Genomic DNA, 11,574 nt, shown 5'->3' with positions numbered 1-11,574 from the left:
CAACCTAGCCAAACAGTGTGCCACCGTTCTTTCTCTCAAACCAGAGTTGGGGTAGGCAGATCCTTCTCCAGTTTGCAGGGGGAGGTCCTGATTGGCCTAAGCCAATCTCATCTTCCAGGCAACTGCAATTGGCCAAGAATGGTCATATGCCCCGTTTCAGAGTAATGAGAGCCAAGCGTGGACATATTTAATTTTTAGTTTTATCTTTTTTAAAGATTGGTACCTGAGGTAACAACTGCTACCAATCTTCTCTTTTTTAAAAATTTTTTTTTATTCTTTACCCAAAGCCTCCCAGTACATAGTTGTATATCTAGTTGTGAGTGCCTCTGCTTGTGCTGTGTGGGACACCGCCTCAGCATGGCCCGATGAGCGGTGCCATGTCTGCGCCCAGGATTGGAACCCGCGAAACCCTGGTGCGCTGAAGCAGAGCATATGAACTTAACCCCCGGGTCATGGGGCTGGACCCTATATTTGACTTCTCTAGATGGTGTATGCTTGCATTTTTTTTTTTGTGGACCTTGAAGATGAGAAACTGTATGCTATGGAACTGATGTCCATTGTCTTGTCAGAAAGCAATAAGTTATCTAAAAGTAAAGTCAGCACGGAGAAGGTGGGGCTGAAATTGAAATAGAACTCTGAGTGATACACATACCAAATAAGTATTGTAAAGTTTAAAAGATCCAGCTCAAATTCTGAAATCTAATTAGGACAAAGAAGTTACCTACAAAAGACAAAAGGAATGCCAAAAAACTGTTAACACTCCAGGTAAGATTGCTAATGGACTTTCATTCATTGATAAAGATGCTTCCATCTAAGAACTAACTGATTAAGTTGTCCAACATCTGATTAAAAAAAATGAGTGGAAAGAAAATAACGAATCATAAGCTAGTTGAATTTGAAAGAAGTGAAGGGAGTTTCTGATCATTGGTTCCTGGTGGCAGAAAAATAGAGCTGGATGATACCTAGAAATTTCTTACTTAATCCAAGTTTGGTCTAGAAACAGACTTGAAAAGACACAATTGGAAAAAGATCAAACAAGAAATTGTACTAACATTATGCAAGATATCAAAACATGAACTGTGTGAATGAGTGTGCATGAATGTTTTTATATATTTTTATATATTAGATATATATATATAAATATCATATATTAATATAAGGAAAAAGGGAGCAGGTGAAAGTCTTCTACATCAATCAATGATATACATGCCAACGTGCCACAATCTTTGTTGACTCACATCTGGTATGAATAAAAGAAATTGATAGATAATACGAAAACATTTTATATTCTACAAAGTGTTAAATGCCTGAAAACTATTATTACCATGGCTGTGATTACGCAAGGACAAAATTAATGCCCATCAAAATTCAAGTGTGGGAATAAGAATATTTTAAATAGACTAGAAAAAAAAGGAGTCATTTATAAAAAAGCATTGAAAACTAACATCGAAATTCTTTAAAAACGAAACTGTTTGCATTACATGCAAATACAAAGCTTTCAAAATGTACTTAAGTCTATAAAAGAAATTTGACAAAAAACATTATATTGTAGACACTGAGAATTGTAAATGTGAATATATAATTAATCATTAACATATCTTTACTTTTTTAAAAATCACCAAGCTTTTATGCAAAACACTTACAAAAATGACATTAAAATCATGCAGAAAATATGGTGCTGCCTAATCTCTGCAGAAATTAGAAAGAATCAAAAATTGAAAAAGGAACACTGATAAAGAGGTGTACAAATATATTTAAACACTGTAAAGTAGAAGAAAACAGTGTTAAAAAATCTCAGATTGCCTCCATGTGATTTATGTTATGTGAGACTTTTCAGTCATCTTTGTTTGGCGTAGGCTTCTGAGTTCCTTATATTTCAAACCTTTATGCTGTGAGTAAGGCAATTTGGCAAGCAATTTTAGAGGTGGTTCCAACGTATCCCGCTTAATTGTCTTGTTTTCTCCCCACAAAACACTTAAATAGCACAAATACTTTGTCAGATCAATAATAAAATTCTCTCTAAATGAAAGACTGAAGACTATTAATTAAACCTAAATCAAAGTGAACAGCTTAACTTTACTCCGTTTGGAGATTAAATCTAAGCACTTAAATACACACACTATAAAAATATATAGTTTACAATATTTTCCATCCGTTCACTTTCTAGAAGATAGTAATATTGCCAAATTTGAAGCTTTATTTTATTCAAGAGCTGTCTTACAAATTACTTTGCAAAATATCTTGTATACTTTAATAGTAGAGAACCAATGTTGAAAATAATTCTAGAAGCAGTAAGAGCTAAAATGTAGAGACCTGAGGGTAGTAAGTGACAATCAAACCGATGTGCACATTTGTGGTCTCAAGAATTTCCCAGCTTCTGGGGCCCACCCCCTTCGTGGGAACTATGTAACTCGCCCCTGTCTCCTGCCAACCTCACGTAGGATCAGGTCCTCTTCAAATGGGAAACCCAGAAGGAAACTCTAGCTTGGAAATCCAGTATGTGTTTCTGTTGACATGGGTCCTGCATTCTCTCTCTTGTCCAATTTGGGACATTTTGACACCTGACCTGCCATTTTCCCCCTCAGTCTTTACAGGCCTTTTTGTTTGTCATCCTTTTCTAGCTGCATACTGCTTTTTTAGCTGATGAAGAAATGCTTACTCCTCATTGCCTAAACTTTTCCTCTAGCTCTGTCTTTGTTAGTCATATTCTCCTCTCTTTAAACCCCTCTAGGTGGGGCTGATCTCCAGCCTGATTTCCCAGAGGTTGTTACAATCCTGACCCCACACCCCTTTTATTTAAAATCTACAGCCTAGAAAGAGATCCACAGAGTAAACCATCCCCAAGAGCATGCAGAAATCCACATTTTCTGCTAAAAATTAAAGCATATCTCATTTCCTATCTCTTTAAATTAAAAAAAGACCAAACAACAAAGAGACCTCTTACTTAAATATAAAATAAAATTATAATACCTATCATTATATTATTCAAATAAATACCTATTATTTACCAAAATATTGTGTTATGGGTGTTACAAATAATATTGCTAATCATATAAAAGTTGATCAGCCTGAAACTAAGACCTTAAGTTTTAATTGAAATATATATTGGTAGATTATGGTGGAGGGGAAAAATAGTGCATAGGAGCTATAAGCAGTTTCTACCTAGTAAGCAATAAAACTAAATTTATTATTAAGTCAGATATGATTTGATGAGGTACATAGTTTTACATGTTTTAATTGTTACAGCTAAGTCTTGGTCTACTTGGTAGGGATTTTTTTTTTTTTTTTTTTTTTTGTCTGACACATAGTGTTCACTCTGACCCATATTGCAAGATCTTGACGTGTTTGTACGTTCTCGTTTGGGCAGTTAATCCTGGGAAATGAAAAGCTGAGATGGAAATGGTTAGAGAAGGTCACGAATGATACTTCTTTTTTTCTGTCAGGGAAGCGATTGGGAAAAGGAGCTATAAAGAGTTTACTATGATTCAACCTGGGTTGGAATTTGAATGTTTTACACATGACATCATTTAGGAAAGTAATGATGCTGGACTATGTACAGTCATGCATGGACTGCATACAACATTTCAGTCAATCATGGATCGCATATTTGACAGTGGTTCCATAAGATTGGTACCATATAGCCTGGGTGTGTAGTAGCCTGTATCATCTAGGTTTGTGTGAACTACTGTGAAGGTTTTACTTTCCATTATCACTGAGTCTTTTTCAAAAGATCCTCCAGGATCTCAGCTGATATTGTTGGGAATGAGGCAAACTATCCATCCAAGCTTTGAAATAGTATAGGAAAAACAACAATATCCTACAGAAAGTTCAGTCCAGGAACTCCCAGACATGACCACAGCAAAGCAAAATGAGAACTGCCAAGATGAAAAAGATCAGTCCCCAGAACCAGATGGATGGTCAAGGTGTAAACAATAACTAGATTTCATTTAGGCCTGTCTCCAAGGTGTACCTAGAAATGTATGGTTTTGTGAAACCTAGTAGAAAATGGGTTTTCAACAGTCAAGAAGGATGGGATCCCAAAGCCACTGTGTTTTGTAACATTACCAAAAATATTACATAACAATCTGGTGAAGGACAGAAGAGTCCACTTAATCTCACAATGATGCTACTCTAAGATAGGGGTTAATATATTTTAATTTCATAAATGGGAAACTTTAAGCCCAAAAATGTCCTATAACTTCCTCAGTTATGTTGAACTCCCTTCTATCTGATTTGAACATAAAACCCTCCAAGGAGCAAGAAATTGTGGTTTTATTTTTTAATTTTTTTAAAAAGCATAACATTTAGTTCCAGAATATAATTTTACTGTCAAGGTAGCTAAGAATTAAAAACAAAATAATCACAATAATCAAAACTTTCCTGATGAATCAGTTTATACACTCTTCCACTGCAAATGAAAATGTTTTAACAAAACAGTCAAGAAAAGAAAAAAAATGTAGAAAATATGTAAAAGACATAAAAAGGACATAGAAAATAAGGTAACATATAATTCATGAGTTATGCTTTTCAAAATATATAATATTTTAATGAACATCTTGTGAATATAGTCAAGTAATTTTTATAAAGCATTTTTCTTTTAGATTGCAATAAAATGTTGGTGATAACATCACCAAATATCTATTTCTGTTGCAGAACACAATACGTCTGGGTATAACTTAATGGTTTACATATTAATTTTCTCATCTCACTTCTGATGAGCAGGAAAATGCTTTAATATAAATGCAGTTAACTTTGTCATTTTATATCTACTCAACAAAGTTCCCCAAATTTATTATTGGTATCATCAAATTATTCTTAGCAATCTCAAAGCATCCAGGGAAGAAAAATGTATCATGTTGAAGAGGAAGTAAAACTTTCCTCAACATAATTAACATCCAGTTTTATTTTTATTGTCTGATCAATTATTTTAAAAGGTTACAAGATAATGCAATAAAATTTTGATTGATACACACAGTCAATATCATAGCACTTCAGGAGGTAAAACAAATGTCAATAAAAACAATTATAATAAATTCTACCAGAAAGGAAAAAAGAACTAGTTCAACTGAGATTTCTCACTGGGCTTAAGAAGGTATGAAATTAAGGGTACGGGAAAAAGCCTTACAATCTATGGCTATAGGATGCCCAAAAATGTAGTTGATTTACTCCATTTCAGAATAAATTATCAAGCCGATTACTTTGCTTTATGTTACCCAAAGCAATTGTTTTATGTGAAGGCTTCTGGTGATTGTCTAAATGGTTGTGCAGGAATGTGCCTTTTCTGGCTAAGGACTCATCCTAGGCTCATGTATAGAAACCCTAGCCAAACAGTTGCTTAATCCTAATTCAAGGGCTTGTTTACAGTTCTGCTCCTGTAAACAAGTCTGCTTTCTTAATATGAGATCCTGGGTTTTCCTAGATATAATGACTTAAAAAATCTTGAGTTATATTGTAAACAGTTATATGTGTGGAATCCAGGTAAAATTATGTATACGTTTAAATAAATATCCCTTACAGGCAACCAACTGATTCAAATAATAAAAGGCTTCCTATTTTCAAAATTAAAAACAAAAGCTATGTGTCATTAGTTACAAAACATAATAAATATTTCCTGAAGATTTCACTCTAGACCCTTTTCTAGGCCTTAGAAAAATAAACAGCATCTCTGAGGGCAAGTTGCAATAACCAGAAGGGTCAGACAAAATTTCCTACAGGAGCCTGTCTTGCAAATTAAAGGCACGTTAGGAGTTAACTATTTGGGACAAAGGGTAGGGCCAGAGGGCAGTGGGTATGATTCCCATCAAAACCACAGAAAAGAGAAATTACACAGCATACACAGGGAAGTAATAAAGTGGTGTGGAGTTTCTGACCAATAAAATGTAAGGCAGAAGAAAGATGAGACAGCAGAGGTGGGAAGGATCCAGAGAATCAGAGCTACGGAGGGATCTTGAATCATAGCCTGTGGGCAGTGCAGAGCTATTGAAAGGTTTTAAGCAGGGGTGTTACATCATTGGGCATAAAGAATTAATTTTGTTAGGTGAAGCAAAACAACAACTAATGACCATAGCTTCCTAAAATAATCATTAGGAAATATTAGGGATATGTTTTATGCTGTAATTTCTTAATTCTTAGGATTTTTTCTTTTTCATGAATCAGTTGCTCTGATTATGTGAATAGAATTGATACCTGTCAACCAAATTGGAACCAAATGGAACCAAATGGAATCAGGAAAATCTCTATGGACTAGGTAAAATCTCACCTGTAGCTTAAAATCTTCATAGGATAAACAGGCTCAAACGAAGACTACAATGCAGTTTAACAGAGTATATATTCATTTAACTATTCATCCATCCAAACTTCCATCCATCCATCCATGCATCCACCATTTATCTATTCCTGAATTCATTTAAAATACCAAGCTCCTCCTCATCCCCATGCCCTGCACGTGCTTTCCCCTCCCACTGTGCCATAGCATCCTCGTTTTCAGATGTAACAAGTCATTCCAGGCTCATCTAGTACGTTTCTTTCTCTAGATCTGGAATTGGCCATTTATCTAAGAGGTGGATCTTTGTTCCTTTAGGTAGAATAGTATATTATATTATATATTATCTAAGTGCAAGGGATGCTCATTGTTACTGACTTGGTCATTAATTTTAGGCATTGTCAGTGGACAGAGCTAATCAATATATATTATTTTTTGGAGAGAAAATACATCATGAGTCCACAGTGATATTTTAACATGTTAGTGTTGATTAAAATATGGAAATATACACATAGCATGACTCCATTTATATAAAACTCAAGAACATGCAAAATTGAATAGTTTCACTTGTGGATGCATCATACGTTAGTAAGCCTGTATTACAAAGCAAATAAATGATTTCCATTCCAGGTAGGAGAAGGCTACCTCCAGGGGAGGAGAAATTGTGATCCAGAAGGGGTATTCAGAGGCCTCTGGCAGCGCTGACAATGCACTTTCCCTTGATGGAGGCAGTTATATAAAGTGTCTATTAACTTTAGAGAAGTTTGCTAGGTCATATATATGTTCATACAATTTTCTGTATGTGTTAAAGTTCACAGCATAAAATTAATTTTAAAAAGTTGCTGTGGCCGGCTCTTCCCAACTTTTCTTAATCATCACTGATTTTACTCTTCCCAACTTTCTTTTCCCAACTATTTCAGCGCTATTTTTGACTATTCCGTGCTTTAAAAATTTCCTGCACAGCATCTTCAGCTTGTTGGAGGAATGACACCAAAGACTTCTAATGAATAAATATGCTTTAGCTTGTTAGATTAGCTTTACAAGGACTTTTTCTCCCTGTACGGCAGTATTAGTCCACACATAGTTAATAAACAACTCTATTTTCTCTCATGAATGGAATTATGAAAGTCCACCATCCTGGCCCCTATATCTTTAATTTGGGTTCAAATTATTTTAAACCAAAAATATTTGCTGAGCACTGTAGGTGTAGCATCCCCATCCCTATCCTGGTTTATGTTGATAAAATATATTGTTGGAAAATTGGATTATTGGGAATCTTTTATTAACTCAAAGTCTATAGCCAGCTAAAAGGCAAATGCTATCTTTATTTATTCAGAACTTGAAATTATAAGAAATGAATCTGGCTTCTGACATATGCCTTATTTATAATAGATGCATGGCCCTGTAAAGTTAAGGTAAATATTATTTTTTCATCCTCATTAAATAGACTCTGAGGAGCAGATCATTTTTATATTTTTGGTTTTGGTTTTTGTTGTTTGGAACTAACTGGTAAGTGGTGGAGCTGCGATTTGAATGTTATACATAGTTCTTTTTCTTTAAATCCTTTATTCATTCCAAGATTTCATTGCAAATTCTTCTATCAGCCATGCCTAATACATCAACCCTACTAATTACCACAGACAAGACCCAATCCCACTTTCAAGTCAGGCTTTTGCTTGTATCTATTCAGTGTCTCAGAATCTTCTGAAGTCAAGCTCACTGATGGGTAGCCCAGAAGAATGGGAACATTGGGCTCCCACATAAATGGATACAACTCAACATACTGACGGAATTTGAAAATATCACTTATTTAGAAAAATTGGCAGTTTTGTTAGGGGATTCTCTTGCCGTTAAAAATGGGATAAAAGCTAAATTCAACAATTTTTGAGGCAATACAGAATAATAGAAAGAATCTTGGTTTGAAAGTTGGGAAAGATAGATTTGTAAACGCTTTCTGGTGCTTATGTGAGGTGTTAAGTAGGCAGACTAACTTTGACAATGTCCCAATATTTCACAGGTCCAAATTGCTCTGCATTCTTGTTGTAGCCTAGCTTTCCAGAATCTTGTCTAATTAACCACTTCAGGGTTCTCTTCCTCCGCTCCAGAACACTCATTTCTACCATCTGCCACACACACACAATCGTAGTCATTGTGGATTTTGTACTGAGCATTCTATGGACCTTTCAGTCTCAGTGTCAACATAATTTGACTTCTTCCTGAGTTAGCAAGATAGCGTCCCGCTATTTTTGTCAAGGTTACACACACATGAAATTATCTTAGACTTAATTCAGATAGAAACAGGGGAATATTATGCAAGGGTTCTCAAAGGAACAAAACACAACTAGGCCTCTTGAGAACATAAGCCGATGATGTCAGCTACTGAGGTAGTATCTGACTACTGAGGTAATGCTTGAGTAGCAAAACCTAAACTGCAATTTGCTGGAGGCTTGGTGTGGAAAATCTGTGTAAAAACTCCAGTGGGGGTGCACACTTTGTGAGTTTTACCTCCTAAAGTTCTACTACGTTCTCACAGTGAAGATCAGAGTAAAACCCCTTCATGCTTATGGAAGGGGGAAGGAAAAGTGACCATTTGGAAATAAGCTAGAGCACTCTGCTCTTCTTAACAAGATCTGCCCTCAAGGGAAACTGTTTTACCAGTTCCTAACCTATTGAGTGTATTTCAGAGCCTAACAGACCTGTGGGAAGGGAAATATCCAACTCTAGCCTGCTCTATCCTTTCACATAGAGAAAAAGAAATACAGCTCCCTCCAGTCATCCTGTCCCACCAAAGTGGGGGTGGGGGTTCCTGAGAGGCACTTATGCTGAGAGCTCTAATGTAAAAAGTAGAAAACATGCAAGAACATACATATAATGTAAGAGACTGAGGAAATCTAAGAAAGAACCAGAAAGAGATGCTAGAGATCAAAAACACTATAACAGAAATGAAGAATTTATCCTGCTTTGTGTTCACCGAGCTTCCTGGATCTGTGGTTTGGTTTCTGACTTTGAGTTGGGGAAATTCTGAGTCATTATTGATCAAATATTTCTTCTGTTCTTTTCTTTTTCTTCTTCTCCTGGTATTCCCATTATGTGCTCCTGGCATGTGAACTCCCAGATGTGAAGCCCAGATGGGGCCAGTCACACCTTGGTCTTCTCCAGGAATGAACGGAGAACAGAGCTGCAGTTGGAGTACTATAATGACCCAGTTCCAGCAAAGAGGTCCCACCAGTGACAGTACTGGTGGCGGTATTGGCACCCCAAGTTGTGGAGAAGCTGTAAGCACACCTGGCAGTGAATCTGGTTTCTAAGAAACTATGGAAATAATTGAAGAAACACATCATCTTGTTTGTTACAGTAGCCATTCTTGCAGAGAATGAAGTCGTGATGACAGTAAACAGCTTGTGAAAATGTGATCATATCGGGGGCTTAGCCAAGGATTGAGTGACACCGTGGAAAAGATCAATTCCTGATAGTGTCCCAGGAATGCTTTTCAGAAGGAAGAAGAAATGGAAGGGGGCTACCAAGAAAATTAGAAAGACTACAGTAGTTGATCCCTGGACACAGACAGAAAAAAAACCCAGAAATTTCTCAGAGGTGGAGAGACTTCACAAAGTTCCTCAGTCATGAGAGGAGAGACGTGAAAAAGAGATGCCATAGAGTTTCACCAGTTTGTTCTTACTCTTATTCTCCAGACCAGGTATTTTCTGATTACAGCCATATTTGGACACCTCCATCATCTACCAGTCCTCATAAAATGTTCGTGGACCATTACAGATTCCCTGGGGGAGGACCAGGAGCCCATTGTTCCATGTTAGAAGCCTGGCCACACCACCACCTTTCAGGACAGACTGCTACTCAGTCAAAAGCCACACTTGAGTGAACCCCAGAGGAAAGTGGGTGTGAGCTAAAGCAAGGAGCCCAAGTCTTCCCACAAGGAAAAACTCCCGTTGATGCCAAGGGTAGTGAGTAGATCTCTGCTTTGATCAGCAAGCAATCATACAAGGCCATCTCCAAAGAAGAGAACCAAAGGTCTCTCTCAGGGTACAGTATGAAGGAGAAGCCAATCTCTGGGGGTGTCAAGAAAGAGAAGGAAAGAGAGGTCAGCAACATTAAGAAATTTTTATCTTCTTGGACGTTGCTTCAGACAACCACCTCAAAAAGCCAAAGCACAAAGTCTCAGAGAAAACCAAACCCAAAAAACAAAGTCTAGAGAGCATAGACACAGAAAAGGTGGGGGGCCGGCCCAGTGGCTCAGCGGTTAAGTGCACACATTCCACTTTGGCTGGCAGCCCAGCATTCGCCCGTACGGATCCCGGGTGCGTATATGGCACTACTTGGCAAGCCATGCTGTGGTAGGTGTCCCACATATAAAGTAGAGGAAGATGGGCAAGGATGTTAGCTCAGGGCCAGTCTTCCTCATCAAAAAGAGGAGGATTGGCAGCAGATGTTAGCTCAGGGATAATCTTCCTCAAAAAAAAGGGGGGGGGGGTGGCAGAGGATGTGTCCAAGGTAAAAGAGAAGGTTTCTAACCACCTAAAAACTCAACAATGAAAACTATAAACTTCTAATTTGGATAGAAGGTCAGTGGGCTCCCTCCCTGAAGTTGAGGAGGCAGATACAGATGATGAATTCAAGCAGCTCAGTGTCTTTTGAGGCATACCTGAGCCATGTCCAGTGCCAGAAGAAAAATAAAGATTGTTAAAACATTAGTCACTGGACTTGGAGAAAAAGGACTTACAAAAAAAATTCTAAAAGCAGTAGTAAAAAGACATGGACTCCTTTCAGAAAGTACCTAAAGTGAAGGAAAACAAGTCAGAGAAGCTATAGCCAACGGGAGCCGATTCTGCCAAGTTGGAGAAGTTCCCCAAGATGCATCAGTAATTTTGCCAGACACTCCATTACCCAGGTTACAGTCCAATTAATCCATTTCCTGCCTCCTTCCAACCAAAGGGAAAAGCACTGTCTTCACCCCAGGAAGAAGAAGAAGTGGACTTACTGGATGCAGAATGAATTCTATGATGCAGATGTATTTTGGTTCCACATGTTCCTCTCTCTCAAAATAAATAAAAGCTGAAAATATAAATAAAGTTAAATTAAATAGATGAATAGAGAAAGCTATACTCCTTGTATATCTGAGTTAGTGGAATGATATTCATACCAGTTACAAATTGTTGCCAGTGACTTTCTTGTGTCCTCCTTTGACAGCCACACAATCAACATTTATGGAATCCCTGTTTTTAACGAACAAGGTATTAGCAACTACAAAATGAAATACCATGTTTCCTTTAGACCTGGAAATCTATTCAGGAAGA

The 11,574-nt window shown here is 37.1% G+C and overlaps 1 pseudogene; it reads left to right on the top strand.

Annotated features, from left to right (window-relative positions):
- The first annotated feature begins 9,390 nt into the window (after positions 1–9,390).
- Positions 9,391–11,325, top strand: LOC106840181 (elongin-A-like; annotated as a pseudogene).
- Positions 11,326–11,574: the final 249 nt, after the last annotated feature.

The sequence above is a fragment of the Equus asinus genome, chromosome 4, assembly GCF_041296235.1.
Source record: "Equus asinus isolate D_3611 breed Donkey chromosome 4, EquAss-T2T_v2, whole genome shotgun sequence".
Lineage (NCBI taxonomy): Eukaryota > Metazoa > Chordata > Mammalia > Perissodactyla > Equidae > Equus > Equus asinus.
This window is presented reverse-complemented; position numbering and strand designations above follow the sequence as displayed.